Consider the following 18,355-nt stretch of genomic DNA (forward strand, 5'->3'; position numbering starts at 1 on the left):
CTGTCTAAAGCTGATGATGTTGCACATTTGTCTCCCCAAAATAATTAACTCTTATCAAAATCCACTATGCTTCATTTACTCAACCATAACAAGCTGTTGCTCACAACATACAGTTTGCCTTTGATATCAGAAAGATGAAAATAATGTGAAAGAAGGAGGCTCCTGATCCATAAGTGAAATTTAATCTCAGCTTTGCAATACCTGTATCTTGGTATCTTGCTACCTTGCTACCATGGCCTTGGGGAATTTTCCAGACATGGGAGCTATGATGTGCCTAACTACATGGTCCACAAAAAAGCAGTACCCTACGTCAGCTTCTGTTCAGAGTACCAAAGGAAGTATCTGGCTGGGACCTACATCCAGGCCAGAGAGAAACACAACCTTCCATGCAGGATCCACAGCTACCAAACCACTCCTAAATATGGGAGCAGAAGTCAGACTAACTCTCTCATAGGAAGAGAAACTTTTGTTCTTTCCATTTCTCAGCCCACTGATCAGACCCCTTAACTAGGATATGGAAAATCCCATTCTGAGAACTTCTGATACAGAATTTGGCATGGGCATTTGGACTGGTACTTCCCAGGGGGATGACTTCAGCTTCTGCATTTGTTAAAGAGCTTGGGTGGTGAAGCTGCTTACTGTGGTTTGTGCAGGACTAATCTGAATATATTGGGAAAAAGGGAGCAGCTTCAGCAGAAGAATCAGTATCACAAGATATTACCTGTAAGGAGACACTCTTCTCTTGAAGCTGCTCCACTTTTCCCAATATTAAATACACAAGGAGCTGTGGAGAAAAATACAACTGATATAAATGAGTTGTTAGGCCCTCTGCAAGGTGGGAGATGGGAGAAACTACCTGATCAGCAGGATACTCTCTGGACTTTAGTAATCATATGCCCCATCTATAGGAGAAATTGAGATGCCCAGATTTTTTTTTTTTTATGGGAATTTAAGCATCCTAACAGGTGTTTTTTTCAATATGAGGTTCATACTTGCACAGTTAAGATTTGACATGGGTGAATCACCTAACAACTAAGGAGGTGATAAACTCGTTGTCATCAATACATCAATACAGCAAGAAAGGTTACGAGGTTGCTAATGTTGCAGTGCCTGAAATGAACAAAGGCTATTGACTTTATTGTCAACAAAGTCTCTGAGCATTTTTGGACAGGGAAGATTATTAATGTCTGTGCAATGATGACAGCACAACATGGGTAATTTAATGCAGCCTGCCTTAAATGCCCTGGAAAGTCAAAAGAAAAGCATTCTGCACTTCCTTTCCTCAAGGATCACATACAGCTGCTGTGTGTTTCCAAACAGCTGCAACATTTGTCCGAGGAAGATGCAGTAATCTGTTTAGTGTCTGCATATTTGTCTGAAGAGTGCTTAACAAGCTGTTGTGATGATCAGCACTTTTAAAAACTATCTTGCTATGGGCCAATTCCTCCTCCATGTCTCACTCTGCAGAGACCTCAAACACACATCTAGTGTAATTTAAACGTAAATATGCAGTGAGGATAACATGAGGATAACATAATACAAATATTCAGCAATACCCAGAAATATACTTACTGCTGTGGTAAAAGGTGGTAAAGAAATAAAGGTTCCATGGATTTCAATGCACAGAGGTCACAATTAAGCACTTTTGAAAATTTCCTTCTCCAAAGTCTATAAATACCTGCAATTACCATCCAACTGTTCTTGAATAGCTTATGGTGACTTATAACAGACTTATTTGTATTCACATGGAAAATTTCAGGTACAAAATTCAGAGCTGAGTCTCTCTGAACAGAGGTCAACTGGTCTTTGTAGCCGCAGTGAAGTTTATCACTGGCGGCTCCCTGCCAAAGTTGAGAAATGATCCACTGCTGCTGGGATCAGTGATGCCAAGCAGGCACCTCATTACCCTTTCCCACTGGGTCAGTGTCCATGTATCCCAGCAGAGAGGAAGGCAGCCTGGTCACTCAGAACCATTTCCACCCTTCAGTGTGATGTCCCGGCATCAGGTCAACCTCAGACACCTTAGGTCAGTGCCCTGGCTGGCTCAGAGCTTTTCCACCAAGCTTTCCCTCCAGGACCTTGTACCCACCTATCTCTATTTGTCCTCTGCCAGGCTGATGGGCTCTGAAATAAACCTCAGCCCTTCTCTTCCAACCTCTTCCTTGGTGGGACAAGGCATGGCACCCATTTCAGTACCTCCGTCAGCTGGTTTGCAGGGTCCAGGATGTATTTAGTGCTGGGACCAGAGATCCTGTCACAAAAATTCAGGGACAGACCCCTTGTACAAGCACAGAGGGAAAGTCAAGTGACAGCATGGGTTAACCAGAGGGCTGAGAGAAGGGTGGTCCTCCCAATCACAGCATGGGGCAGTTCAGTGCTTCAGCTTGACTGACACTTGTGGCATCTGGCTCTGCAAAATACCTGGGGATCAGGGGGATACACAATGGTGAAGCAGTAAGCGTTATGATAAACACAGTTTCTTAGATTCCTGGATTTAGTTGGGTTTTTTCTTGAATGCCCAAGACAGGTACTACAAAAAGCAGTAGTCTCTGAAAACACACAATAAAAGGTGACTGTAATGGCTGAACTACAGATTGTGGTAATTAATTGTAGGGGTAAGACAGGGAAGAAAAAATCAGCAAAGTAAAACGTTCTTTTAAAGGTTAAATAAATCTATATGTGGGTGAATTAAATATTTAAATGAAGACTTCAAACAAATTAGTATCTTTTGCCCTTTGGGTTATTTAAATGTCATCTATATTTTACAACTTGAACAAACTTCACAATTTTATGGTAGTGCATAAATGCAGCCCATGTTGAAGGTAATGAAGTAATTGTCCATGTATGTATGTAAACCACCCTAGAACAGCTAAAGCTAAAGCAATTAATGAAGATATTAAAGGTAGACACAACAGCGTTCAAAACAAACCAAGAAATAAGGTTATTTATAGATATTAAGTACTAGTAATGGTTTGCCACAAGTTCCAAACCACTTACTTGGAAAGCCTCTCTGCAACTCTCTTATACAGATTTATTGTGACCCTCCTTCCTTCAACATCACCTGAAAATCAATAGACACTTGCCTGATATGATCATACAACTTTTTTTAGGAAGAAAGTCTGTGTATTACTGAGTCTAGCAGAATGGACAGGGTATTATTTCTTCAGTTCCTTATTTAGCAAAGGCAGTTTTATCCACAGGCCTGGTACAATGAATTTGTATTGACAAGATCGCTGTATAGTGACTATATATTTAAATAGTTCTCAAGCTGTTATAGATCACTGCCTCCAAAAGCAAGCAAACAAATGAAAAACCCAAACCCCAGCAAAATCCAAAACGTGGATGATAACACTGCTGTGTTGTCTTCTGCAGCAAACATCAGAAAGTAACCTCATTCAAAGTTTTGCTTTTGTTTTGGGTTATGATGGATGTGAATGTCATTCCGTTATGAAGAAAAGGAAGAACCTGAAAATAACAGTGGGCATTGACACATCTTTGGACACATAATCTCAGCCTTAAGGCTGAGTTGCATTAATTAAATAAACAAGATTTCAATATGGGATTTGCTGTGGAGTCAGGTTTCCATCCTGACCCCAAAGAAAATGAGTGGGGTTTTTCTAATGGATTCACATAGGACCTCAATGCTGCAAAGCAGCTTATTAGTTTTGTTATTCAGCAAAGTACTCTAGCATAATTAAGGCTCCTTTAGGCCTCTTTCCTTACCAAGCCTCATGTCCTCACCAGCTGGCTTGGAAGCTGCAGCCAGCAGTCCCAGCTGGACACTGGGAGCAATGCTGGTTACCATCTCACTGGTACTCATGGCCTTCGTTCCTTCCAGAGCTCCTGGAGATAGCCACTGCTGATACCAATTTCAGTATGATGGACTTATAGTTGTTGTTGGCCTGGGGAGGAAGAGATGGACCAAATTCACTTGCGTGTAAGCCAAGGGAGGTCAGACAAAACCAACCCACACCTTTCAGCTCAGACCTAAAACATGGCACTGAGCTAAAGAGATCAGTGCAGCAGACGTACATGGGATTTAGTGCCACAGTCCTTGGACATCCATCACCACGCTTCAGGGTGTACTGAGGGCTCACAGCTGGGCTGGAGACAGAGAAAAGCCAGGAGTATTTGTCCAGGCCAGCAAACTCTGTTCCTTGAACTGCTCTAACCGAAGCCAGCCCCACAGGCAGAGGAAAGTATCTCAACTATCCCAGCTGGCAAACACTCTTTTTTTCCTTTTGAGGAAAAAAAGTCATATACCATTAATTAAAGAATATTTAATATATCATTCAGCGTTTGTTTGGGTTGATTGTTATAACAGCATTGTGTGGCTGATGGATCCCTGGAGTAAATGAGACATTTGTTGCTGTAGAAAGATATTTCTGCCCTGCCATTCTCGTCCTACTCTCTTAACTGCACTGACAGATCTAATCAGATACTTAATTGTGTTCTTTCCAAAGTGAACAGGAAAGGCATTCAATGACCAGTGAAGACATTTCCAAAGGAAAATACTCACTTTCTCCTGAAAAAAAAAAAAAGGATTAGCTCTCTTTGGGACTGTGTTATTGAGAATGAATGGCTGTAAATGTGGATTGCAGATGATTTACTCTATATCCCAGGATTTGGGGGATGAGTCATATTACTGTACCAGACTATGGCTGGACAAATAAAAAAAATCTGCTTCCATTAGAAGAAAGAAATATATAGTGGAAAAAAAGAGTTCTTCAGTACACTGATAAAAACAAATACATATTCAAAAGAATTGTAGGACTGTATTTGTTTATAGCATTAAAAAAGAAAATGCTTTCATATCTAGGGTTTTCATACTTGTTTATGTAGCAACTATATAATATATACACATTATGTTTGCATTTCATGTATCTGTATGCATATATAAAAACATATATATAAAAAACATTTTTTAAAACTAAGTACTAATGTGTTGTCTGGCATGCCCTCAAGCCCTGGACCACTTCTGGACAGAAAGAAGGCAAACCTAGAAATCTGCTTACTTTGGATCTGGCTTCTGACAATCCTTGATGGATAACAGATAACAGTGTCATTTTTAAGAGGCCTTCAGCCAAGATAAAAACCTGTATATTAACTGTCATATTTCTGTGCTATATCAGAGAGTGTAAGAGACAGGGTCTGGCTGAAAAAAAAATGACCCCTTTGGCATGTGCTGATATCAAGGAATATTAAGTATTTTCTCCCAGCTCACTGAGCCCTCACAGATTTCAGGCAGACTAGAATAGCTGTCCACAGCAAGGTAATACATAGTCCAGGCTCTTTCTGGAAGAAGTCTAGGAGATAGCCAGCCTGAGGAAAAATGCTGAGCTAAATTCAACACAATATTATTGTTCATTTCTATGCTCATTGAAAGAGACTTTAGGAAAGGAAAGTGAAATTAAGCTCTACAGTGTGAGAAGGATATATTTGATAAGAGGTTGAATCAGGTGACTATTAGAAAGTACAGCAGATGCTGAGTAACATTACCTATCCTAAAAGAAGTCTGAGTTGTAGGAATGCCAACCCATGCAGCCACTAAAAGCAAAACCTAGGAACTGCATTTCGAAACGGGAAATTGGAAAAAAAAAGAAAAAGAATAAGACCTTTTTATAAGTGTGGTCCTTAGTATGAAACTATTTGAATTAATTTTCCCCAGTCTGAAAAGTGCCATGTCATTAAAAGTAATACAGATTTGTGGACAACTGCCAGCCATACTTTGCTGAGGATAAAGAACAGCAATGCAGAATTATATTCCATCATTCGCCAGACTGCTTAAACTCCTTTTACTTAAATAGAAGCCCATAATATACCACGGAATACTTTAAAAATGTTCTGTAATTAGTTTCCAGAAATAAATTAGCTAACAGTGGATGAATCACAGACTTTTTTCTGCGCACCTCAGGCTGATCAATCCTCAGAGATACTTGAACCTGGAAAAGTCACAACTGAATGGAGTGTTATAGCCTTGCCAGTCCTGTACAACTTTCTCATAATCAGGTCCTGGCTTTCATACCTTCTTCTTGCTGTCTCCAAAGACATCCACTCCCATTGGCGTGATACTGGTCTTGCTTTTTCAGGAGTGATGAGGAAGTATAGCAGGGTTGTGCATGGCTGAACTCAGCTTCCAGCTCCCTTTGAAGTCAAGAGAATGGCAGACTGTGCATGTTAGAGTGTTTCCCTTATTGCATTTCCCAAAACAGTGCTGCTTGCCAGCTTGCCAATGCTAAGCAGTTACTAGTTTAGCGTGCAGGACAGCAGCAGCTGCTGGGCACACGCCAATTCTTCTATTAAATATCAACAGCACCGCCACCTGAAGCCACCAAGAACACGGCAGAGCTAAGAGGAAAATGCCACAAACTCATCTATGCATTTATATCCTGTGCTGCTGTTGGCAGGCTGCAATAAGCACATAATCAGCCATTCAAAGCAGGGCTGACGAGAAAGCAACTCCAAATAAAACGCAGCTAGGCGTAGAGGCGAATGCAAACTTCCAAGTGACTGTCCCCCTTCAGGGTTTGTTGCGGTTTTCTTCTTTACTTCTCAAATAACTTTACTGTTGCTTTGAAAACCTCTGATGCTGTTACAGCTGAAGTATTAATCAGCAGTCTACTTGTTAATGTCCTGATTTGGGCCGACAGCGGAAACACTGCCTGGCTTGTTTCTGACAAGGGTTGTAAAGAAAGGGTCTGGGCTGGGGAGCACAGAGCTCTTCGGTTTTGCTTCTGGAGAGCAGTGAGGATTGCCTTTTGATGTACAACTGCTTCCATCACAGATTTGATACAGGGCCTACAGCATACAAAGCTGCATCCATGATTATGGAAATAAAGCCATAGGATGGGTATAGGACTTTGGCAACACATCTGAATGAGTTAGTTAATTAAAGTCCTCCCACCTCCATTACTGTCCAGTGGCTGCAGACCTCTGCATGTGCTATCTACCTTGACCCATATTGGGGCAATAAATACTGAGTTATCACATGAGATTCTGCAAGATTTGCAGAAAGTAGTTTTATTCTTTCTTTCTCTTTTCTTCATACCACCTACAGTAATGAAGTCATGAAATAGTAACTTTAATCCCACTCCCATTTTGTCCCATCTTGCAAAACGAAGCAAAGCGAATGGGAGATCTCACACTAGGGCACATTTCCTGCTGCCTTGCACCGAGACCATCAGTCATCATCCTCAACACACTGCCCACCACCATTTTTCAGTATGAAGAGCTCCAGTCTATCTGTCCAAAGCCAGTTCTTCATATACTGTGGAAATTGAAGGAATTTAGCGTTGTCTCCTCTTCCTGCAAGCAGGCAAGGAGCCAGTGCTGAGGGCGGAGGGCAGGGCCAGCCTCCAAGGCAGAGTCCTCTCCGGTTCCTAAATGTCTCCGCAAGACCCTTCTACCAGCAGCTGTTACTGAACAAGAGTAAACATCTATTTGCAGTAGCAGGGGCTCCTTCACATCGCAAGAGTTTATAAGAAATCACCTGAGGCGCTGATACCTAAGAATAGCCACCTGCACCCAACCTGACCCCCCCAGGCGTGCACCAGCCTTCACTGGAGGAAGCTCGGGGCTGCACATGGGACACCAGAGCCTCTGCGAGCTGCTGACATGTGTAAGATGTTTCTGAGATAGCCCTGTCTCTGAGAAACAAACGCTGCCTGCTGGAGGATTCTGCAGAATTTCCTCCTTCTTATGGTAGGAAATATCCGAGACCACAGAGTCTCCATTTGGATAAATGCTAGGAGCAACGTACTCAAAGATGGCTCTCAAAAGCCAAGCCCAAGCATTTCAATGGCAACTATTTTCCTGGAGCACTGGCAGCGGCCGTTGTACCAGCACAGCTGCACTCTCAGAAATGAGGCATTTCAGATTTAGGTGCTAAACAAAGAACTTAAAAGCTTGAACATTGCTGGGGGAGGGAGAGGAGCCAAGAGTGATTTCTGAAGGCATTTATATGCTCAAAGTTAAAGCTGGGAAAATGCTACTCATCTGGGACATGCAATTCTTGGAAAAATCCAAACTTAGTTATCTTACTTCTACTGAGTCTGCAGATGTTATTCTGACTATTTTTTTTTTTTAGAAATAAGATCACATCTTCTGTAAGAATTTAAATTATCTATGTGCCTAATTGGTATTGTTTATCTGTGTGATGCTATGAAAAAAGGATTACACATTCAAAACTCACCAGAGTGGCTGCAGAGTTTAATGAAGCCACAACTGATATGCTGCTGCAAATGCCAGCTGGTTTCGACAATAAAAGATGAGCTGAGATGAAAAAAAAATAGTTTTCCTGAGCTCATGCCTATTTTGAAAAGATTATTAAAAGGCAGCTCCAACACTGTGTTAGGAAAGTGGACAGATGAGTACCAAAGACATTTTCTTGCCCTTATGAATGCCTGTTAATAAAGGACAATTTAAAAAAGTGAAATATATTGCAACCTAAATAATATTTTCACACAGAAAAATTGTATCAAACTTACAGACAGACACTGAGGTGAGGTAGGCTTTGTATGTGGATGTCATGATGGTACAAAAGAAATGCTATGGAAGGTGGACCCATAGTTTAAGTAGGTCATTCGTTAAATGGGATTAAAAATTTAAATGGAGTTGAAGAAGATACAGGAAAAAAAATGGGCACTAGAGGGTGGAAATACCATAGGATAAGTGAGGGTAGCAATCCAACAGGAGCAGACCATTGACACACTATGTATCATCGGCAGCAGCAGAGGCAGAGCACTAAACTCCTCACTTGGGGCGTCTGTATTTATCACGCAGAACACAAGTGGTACGAATGAGGAGTGGGTCCATTAATAATTGCAATGAAGCTTAAAAGAGCAGAGAATGGCTAAAATTTTGCAAAGAAACAGCCTTTGAAAAGGTGGGGTGCAAGGTTGGGCAATGTGGTGTGCACCCATGGGCTGTGCCCCCTCCCTCATCCTCCTCCTGTCTGGTGGGTGAAGTGGTGCCGGGTGTCCCCAGCCGCAGCCCCAGCAAGGACACAGCTGCTGGCCCAGCCGACATGCTCACGTCGTTCCCAGTTGGGGAGTGAAAGCCGTCACGGAGCCACTAACCCAGGAGAGAGAAGGAAAATGTGTGTTTGCATCCTGTCCTCAGCGTTTTTCATCCTGCTCTAGGTCATTTCAGCCACAAATGTCAAACTAATTAAGAGAAAACAAGACCTTATTTGGATCCCCAAGCTGAGACTGCAGCCTTGTCAAATTTCTTCTGTTGTCAGTAATTTGTGTTTTCTTTCAGGTTGTTTTTGTTCCTCTATCTGGTTTGAGCTGTCTGCAGGAGGGGAAACAAGCCCACTCTGAGGATATTTCTGAGGTATTACCTCTAATGGGCCAGTATTCAAGTCTGTCTGTTTACATTAAAAGTCACCTGATCTTGTTAAAAAGGCTAGTACGTGCTGCAGACAAAACCCTAGCTAAACCTCTTAACTCTTTGAACGTTTATCTACTGTGGTGTTGAATTTAGCGTGGGCTGCCAATGATGGATTCAGGTTGTAATCTCTGCAGGAGAGGAAGCTGAGTCTTATTCTCTATGCAAATTGCTGATGATGTTAATGGCCATCAGCAAAGAACAAATAATCTTACTAATAATGTCAGCACCAGTTTCTTGTCTGTACCACAATCCATTCTTAGGAAAGAGTTGTAACTGAATGTAATGTCTTCCCACACACACACACATTTCTATAGAAATATTCATCTTGCAGACTTTAATCCAATTAAAACCTTTTTTTTTCTTTGCAGAAGCATCCAAAGAATAAAATGTTCTACCCAGGAATGCATGTACATTATAAGACCTGCATATTTGCATGTCTTTGTTCTTAACTTTTTTAATTTAAAAAAAAAAAGTTATTCCATTTGAATAGAAATTTTTGGCAGCAGAAATATAATTCACACATATAGTCAAAATACTGGCCATGTGGTCAGATATGCAGCTTGACAGATTCTTGTCTCGCAGCATTCAACCTGCTCACTAGCTGTGAATGCTTAAATCCCTATCCATTACACACACTCCTGAGCTCGTGTCACTGACCTCTTGTAATACAAAGGCTCACCGCCTCTCTTCATGGTCCATCAAATTTGAAGGTACCTTACTGATACTACTGGGAGAAAAAAAATCCCTGCACCAATCCTGCTCACTTACAGGAGGTCGCTCTCTGGAGTGGGTTTGAAACCGCTGTCGAACTGGAGACTATTTGCATTGGGATTATGCAGTTAAATGAGTAAACCCACCTGCTCTCATTAAGTTGGTAATATTACAATAAATAATACTTTCTGGCAGAAAATAAAATGTAAGGGATTTGCTATATATTACTATATTTTCTATGCAATGTTCACAAAAGATTGGCCATTTCACCTAATTACTAATGATTCGCTGAGAAATAGATTGGAAAGGTTGAGCTTTATGACAATAGACTGAGTTGCAGTGGTTTGATTTCTTTGTGCGCATTTCAGCAGCGCATCAGCAGCTGAAGGATATACTGAATTCCTAGGTGACTGTTTTGGTAAGAGCAGCAACACAGAATTTATTGCCTGCTGTCATTCATTAAGCCATACATATTTAAATAATAGAAAGTACCTGAAGATGATTAGCAGTGTAAATTACCTAAAGTAATATAGTTAAAATAGTTTTGAGGTAGCTCTACAGTATGTCAGTGTCACTGAGAAGACTGTTAGGAAACCAGAGCAGACTTAATGAAACATCACTTCATTGTCAAGAGCGGAGGCACAGCGAGCGAAGGACTTGTTAGGACAAATTGCGGTAGCAGTGAATGAGGACACAGCTGGAAGGGCGCTGGAAAACAGGACCTAACACCAATTGCAATCTGTGCCACGAGGTAGTGTCAGATGTCACTGTAGTTTCTTATGGTGGTCTCCATTACATTTTAGCGAAGTACCCCCTGCGACCCCCAAAGCCCTATTTAGCACCAGTGCTGGCCAGCAAACAGGGCTAAGCATACGGGGAAGAGTCGCTCACATTTGCAGTGGGCTTCCCTCTCTCTGGCAGAGTTTTTGGCCAAGATTTCTGTGCCGTGTGGGCCCAGTGAAAACCCACAGACTCCCAGCCTGCAAGCTTTTCAGTACCATTTTTTTGATAATATTTGCATTGGCTACTTTGTAAAATAAAGTCCACGAAATCATGTTTGGGGGTGTATGTGGTCAGCGAAGTACTGAATAATGACACAAACTTCTCTGTCTGTAACAACCTCAGACTTCTCCAACCTGGCAAATAATGACTTTCTCTTCAAAGCAGTCCCGCTCATTTGGCAGGTGGCAGGAAAACTTCAGGCAAGACAGCGCAGGGCGAGCGGATCTCGCCACCTCCCACAGGCACAACAAACGACCTCAGTGCCACCCCAGGATGCCCGCAGTGCCCGAGGGGCCAGCTAAGCCTCAGGGGAAACAACAATGCACCACATCTCTGAAGGTGTTCAGACCATATTATCACAGATCCCAGGAAGGGCTTCAAAAATGCCACACTGCCTCTCTCTGCTTAAGCACCTAAAAATATTTCAACAGTCTGTCCTCTTCTTTTCTTGGAAGAGAACTCTCCATTGACTAATTTTGGGTACACACTCATAAAATGTGCACTACACCCTTTCAGGGAGCTGTCACAACCTTGCTTTTATCATGAGAAAATGATTTATATGAACCTGGTGTGATGCAGCACCAGCAAGGAGAAGGATGAGCTGTGCAGACTGGGAAGGAGCCTTCATGAGCTGGGCTTCAACCAGCCCAGTGTCATCCTTGCCTCCCAGCAACAGCCAAAATCGTAGTGGGAGCATGCTGCACTGGTGGCAAGGGAGAGTCTGAGCCGAGAAGGCATTGCCAAGGAAATCCTTCAGAAGAAACTACCTGTGCAATATTTAAACTGCTTTTAACACCAGGTCTGCTTGCATCAAGACAATATTGTTTATGTGTACCCACACCTTGCTACAAAAATAGAAAACTAAAATGCACTCAGGAAGAATAAAGAGCTTCAAGTTGCTTGATTTGACCCACTGGCTTTAGTTATTACCTCTGTTTTCAGCATTATCACCTATAAGTGATCAAATTCCCAGGATACCGTACAGGTAGTTCATTTAATCATTAAACTATCACAGAAGAACGTAACACTGGCTGTGTTATGCAGCCACATTTCTCAGAGCAGAATGGCATTACTTTAAGACAGAAAATTGCATAATTGTGTGCTTACTGTTCTAGTTACCACATTTACAAGCATTATATTTTACCTTAAAAAAAAAAAAAAAAGAAAGAAGTGTTCTTTTGAAATGACCCCGTCAAATCAGATAATGAGCAGCAAGAGACAAAGCGAAGAGTTTATTTTATGTACAGCAATGAAGGAAAAGCAAGAATTCCTATGACCAGCCAAATGCTATTGATCATGAATGCAGGTAATTCTGGGGCAGGTACCCAACAAACCCAGCACAGGGGTGAAAAGGGTATTCCAAGAGAATTAATGGTGTGTTTTACTTCTGCCTTATTTCATACATACCTTTTCTGTTGCCTTTCAGTCTTTTTCCTTTCAATTTTTATTTTCATTTTGTCTTTCTGCTCTTTCCGTGCCTCAACGGACTGCTGAGAGTGTGAAAAGGGAGTAAAGTTCCTTGGCCACCTTGAGGAATTCACATTATTTCAGTAAATTATGCACATTTATTCTATATAGGGTCTGGGGACTTCCAGCTTACGGTAAATTACATTTCTTGCTTTACTCATGCAAAGCTTTACTATACTTAGAACCAGGAATACTTTTGTTGTACAAGACCAAAGCCACTCGTTGAGAAGCTGTTTGGAAAGAATAATATTAAACTACAAACCAAACAACATGTTGCCTTCCTATGTTTAATGAGAGCTTCATTTTTCTTACCTTGCCAAGTCTGGGATGCTTTCAAAATTAAATGTCATTCCTGAGGCCTAGAGACTTTCAGATTGGGTTAGAGCCAGACCTAAGTGAATCAGAAATTAAAATATTTATTGAATTGTAGAACTAGAAGTAGAAATATATAAATGCTTCCAAAAAACATCAAAAGTCTTTCCAAAGGGTGCATCACACTGTAGCAACCAGAGGCAGATCGTGGCCAGAGCATATTTAAACAAAATGAGAAAAAGCTATAGAGGAAAAATCAAAGCTTTCTTCGACAAAGTCCTCGTTTGATTAAATGCACAGCATGTTTTTTGGCTTTAATTCATTGTGATGTTCAGATCTGTGGGGTTTAAATCTTAACGCAGGCTTTCCACTGCTGTGTGTTTATGGAGTCACTTACACCTTTGAGAAATATTTTCAGGGAGACTACAAAGTGGCCCCAAATTCAAACGGTTTTGTTTCTTCACCTTCTCTGTCGGCAAGTGCAAGATATGTGATCAGCATATGCATGGTCTTCTCCGTGCTTTGCTGACGAGGGCTAGGTGGGAGCATACGCCAGAGGCCAATCTCCAGTTACAGTCTCTGCTGCGGCAGCAAGTGCCAGACAGGGCCAGGCCCCGTGACGTGCACGTGGGTGCTGAGTGTGCACCTCCCTAAATCGGAGAGGTGCGAGTCAGCACGCTCCTCTGCGGTGGAGCAGAATAAATAGCAGCGGGAAAAAAAATATGAAGGAGGCCAGAAGCAGCTGGGAACACTCATCTTTCCTCATGTCTCTTCACTTGGGAACAAAAGCCCAGCTCCATGAGAAGGCAGAGCTCACCAATGAGATGCAAAAACATTGACGTTTTCTGAAGGTAAAACCATTCCTAAGATCAGCTGGAGTCCTGCAGAGGACACAGCGGGCACTGGCTCATGGTGGCTCTGTGGGGGCTGCTGCCAGGCGGGGGACTGGCACCCCCGAGCTCCCTCGTCTAGGCTCCGAGAGGCTCATTGACTATAGATACATTTGGAGGCTTTTGTCTCATATCTGTCCCTGCACTGGGTGAAATGATTTTACAAGGTTTGGAAGCCTCTGCGTAACCTTTATCCACAAATTGGGCTCCAAACTTCCTCAAATCCAGCAAACCCATATATTATTACCCTTAATGTTTCGAAGTAGTCAACTGGAGGCACTGTCCCTGCTTTCTGCCAAGCAGACTGCTTGATGCGCTCAGTACCATGTAGCTCCTTGACGCCGCCCTACATGGCAATACCATGGATTATACTTGGAAGACATTAATCTAAAGAGAAAAGAGACATTATTGAACATCACAGGAGTACAGTAGTTTTATCTCTCTGTTCTCACACCCTGTGTCTCTCGGGCTGTCCTGGCTCTGTGGCAACAGTTGAAGAGCAGCCTACAGCAGCTGCAAAGCTTCAGCAGGCACAGGACTTGCCAGCGGTCTTTCCCCTTTCTGTTTTACGGCAGGATGCATAGTTGTGCAGTGAGAAAGCACGATGTTCATCCAGCTACTTTTGCAGAAGAATGAAGGCAGTTCTCAGACAAACACTTTAACATCCAAGTATTAGCAATGACCACATAACCACTTCTCAGGCATGTGTCTCAGAAATATTATTTTGATATTAACGTTTTAAAAGAAAAGCCGATGGTCTTTCTGTCATAGAAACAAAATTTTTCAAAAGTGCAACAGCAACAAGAAACATGTACTCTAACACACAGGGAGCCTCCCCGGTGCTTCTGGGCAGAGCTGGAGGATGCTCAGGCTCTGCCGTAACACAATTGTTGCCATTAAATTCGTCTGCGTCGAGGTAGTGCCCCAAAACCCAGGGTAGATCAAGAGCCAGCGCACCAGACATAATGCAAACCAAGGGGTAATTCCTACCCTGAAATGTTGCCAGATTAGGTAGCAGTGGAAGCAGGCAGTGCGAGTCAAAGTATCACTGTCCTTGACCAACAGGTGAGGAACCAAGACAGGGAGAAGGTGATGGCAAACTCTTCTTTCCCACGTGGAAAATGGAAGCAGAGTGAGCTACTGAGGCTTACAGGGCAGAAATCTGTGACAGAGCCCAAAATCATAACCCCATCTCTGAAATCTCAATCCTGAGACTGAAGTAGCCAACCTCAAGGTCTGACTTCCACAAGCGAGCACAAAGGGACAGAAACCACAGCTCATCGTTCAGAGCTGCTGATGGTTTTGATACACCACTTCATTTATTTTCAAAAACTGAAATTGCTATCAGGAAGAAATTAGCTATTGAATAGAGAGAAAGATTGATGCGCCCTCCAACTCCTTCTGGAGCCTGAAGAACACTTTCTTTTTTCTTTTTTTATTTTCTTTTTTTTTCTTTTTCTTTTTTAAATTACCCTGTCATTATTGCTTCCTGAAGACTTACTGTTAAATGTTCATTAATTTCAGTGGTCAAGACCCGATCCTCAGACCAGACTCAAATATCTCTTTTATTTATGCAAGACCTTGAATAACGTTAGCCAAATTCCCTCTTTCTGATATAATTCAGCTGACTTAGAGGGAGTTACTCACACTTTATAGCAACATAAACGAGAGGAGATTCAGGTTCAATGCTTCATTTTCCATCCACATCAGAAGTTAACTAACAGCTTTATTCCCTGATCCCGCTGAAAGAGCTGGTGACGGTGGTACACAAACAAAGGCGCCTTCACATGCAAAGAGTTGTGTATGTTGTTGTTGTTAAACAAACATGCCCATGTTAACTTCAGCCTCATTAAAAATACAAGAAAAACATTCATCCTGGGATCCCAGACAGGCAATTGGTACAAAAGGATGTGTTCTAAGCATTAAAAAAACATACAGAACACTCCAAAACAAACAGGAAAAAACCCCACTGTAAACCCAGGGTAGGTAAATACCCAAAATTATAAACCTTAAAAAAGTAAATATGTTTTCTATGTTCTGCCTACTATGTCTTGAATCATGGATAAAAGGATTTAACATTCTTTTTACTCTATCCACTTTTAATAGGAAAATCCAGGTGCAGATGTGGGCTTGATTCCAGTGCCAAGCTGCCTGCTCTGTTTAATAAAGAGTTTAATGCAATTTAATCCAAAGAAGCAAAGAGCCCTAAGACACCAGCACTAGAGATTCAGAATCCTAATTAATTTTCTGTTGGTCACAGTTGTCACAGAGATTCCCTTGCTTGTGCTTCTGTTAATATGGTTTAAAAAAAAATAAATCCAATAAACTATGTTTGCCCTGGGTTGCAACTCCTAGTGAAATGATTAATATTTATATAAGAAAATAGAATATTACCAACCAGAATTATTCGGTTATCTCCTCCTTCCCCTTTCTTCATCCCTGCCCATGAGATTGTTCTGTCATTAATGAAGGGATAAGCCTAAACGCATGGAAATACCATTGGCTGAGCCTGCCTCATCGTACGCTGGTGTTTAGGAATGGGAAGAAGAAGCAAATGTTCTCACCTCTGCCAGCAAACCTGCAGGGAGACACGACACAAGAATCTTTCCACCACATGAGGAGAAACAATTTCGGGCTTGCGGAGATGAGCAGGTTGCTTGAATTTCGTGGGCTAGTGACACCATTTTGCAGGAAGCAAGTGTGTGCCATACTCTCCTTGACCTGGAAAAAGCATTGACAGAAAAGCCATTAATTATTGCACATGCAGCAGCCACTGCCCTCCCGCCGTGCTACACTGAGCCAGGGCCACGCACCCAGGCCACCCACAATCTCCAAACCCAAATGAGTCGGGAAGATAAGCAGCAGCAAAATGGCCTTAGTGGGACATGCAGTGGCGGCATCAAGAAACTCAGCAACCCAACAGCCACGACAAGGGAAAGCTAACCAGCACATTAACTGCCATGGCTGACTGGAGGTCTAGTTTTGTATAGGCAAATGCTAACCATAGGGAAAAGCAGTCTTTCCTAGGAGGCTGTGCAAGAGGCTTTCCCAAAGTGATGGGCATATCTGTAATTCCCGCAGGCCGTGTCTCTCACCCATTTGGAAGTGGGCAGCAGCTACCTGCATTTATGACACACAAACCGCTGTCCCCAGGGGCAGGCGTGGGGCTGGTCACGTGCTCAGCACACCTGGACCAGCTTGCGGGTCCAGTACCCACACACGGTGATATGGAGGTTTTAAGGAGTCGTTTGCTTCTAAGAACATAGACCACGCACTGGTTGCATTTTGTTCTGGACTAGGGTGAAATTCTAATTGAGAAAAACATGGGGGACTCAATAATGTATCAAAAATTCAATATACTCAATACAAATGAACAAACACCAGAATTTCTGACCTGTAGCCATAATATCTCTTTTGTAATATGATGACACCATACCAAGTTATTTTACTTCCTCCTGATTCAAGAGCCAAATGCTATTTGCTGAAAGCCAGTTCAGTTTGTCTGAACTTAATAAAATAGCCTTCTGCAACAAAGCATAAGAATTTTCTTCTGAAAGAAAATAATAAACATTTGACAATTTAAACAAACTGAACCCTGCTGAAACCCTTTGAGGCTCAAATATATTGCTTTTTTTTTCTTCCCTCCAAATCATGGATTTTAATAAATGACAGAAGTAGACCACATTATACAAGGGATTGTTATTAAGCGGACTGGGAAAAATACTAAATGTCCAGTGTCTGCCTGTTCACTGAAAACAGTTTCATTGCATTGATTGGTCTCACCCTTACCATTTTCACTCCCATTTAAAGATACCTGAAACAAAATGAGTTCCAATGAGGACACAAGCACTGATAAAGTACATCTGCTCCTCTTCAGTGGAAAGTGATTCCATGGTATTCCAAACCATGCGCAAAGCAAGAGCAAGACATTTTATGTAAGGCATGCCTTCGGAGCTGGAGAAAACAGCTGAGGCAGTGACGGTCCCACTGCCCATGACTGCAGCCATTCTCTGCTGCAGGGGTTTGGATTTTCAGCTGATCTTCACTTGAAAATTTTCAGCTCTTGAATTTGCTCCATCCCCTGCTCTCTACCTTCCCCAGAAGAAAAAGAGAAGAGAAAGTTACTGCAAAGATGAAGAGACTATCAATAGTGCCTCCTGTACTAAGAATTTTGGCAATAAAATTAAGACTATTACAACCTGTTTTTAAAAGAAGTTTTTTATAACCCTTCTCCATGTGGAGACAGAGCCATTAACCAAGCACAAGGCAATTGCTATACAAACTGGTTTCCACTACTGCAGCAAAGGGGACTACCAAAGATTTCTCTTTGCCCACCTCCCTCTCTTTATTTAGGTACAGTAAATTACACGGTCAAAAAAAAAAAAAAAAATCACAAAGGCTATTGCATAATTAATTTCAGGAATGATGCTGGGATTTTTTTTTTTTTTCCCGAATAACGCATGTGATGACCAGTTTTTGGAGAGCTACAGATCTGGTCACATACAGAAAATTTAATTATTCTTTAAATTATTTAAAGGCCAGTGGCATTCTCCACCAGATAACACACCTGTAGATTATCT

The sequence above is a fragment of the Calonectris borealis genome, chromosome 9 (assembly GCF_964195595.1).
Source record: "Calonectris borealis chromosome 9, bCalBor7.hap1.2, whole genome shotgun sequence".
Classification (NCBI taxonomy): Eukaryota; Metazoa; Chordata; class Aves; order Procellariiformes; family Procellariidae; genus Calonectris; species Calonectris borealis.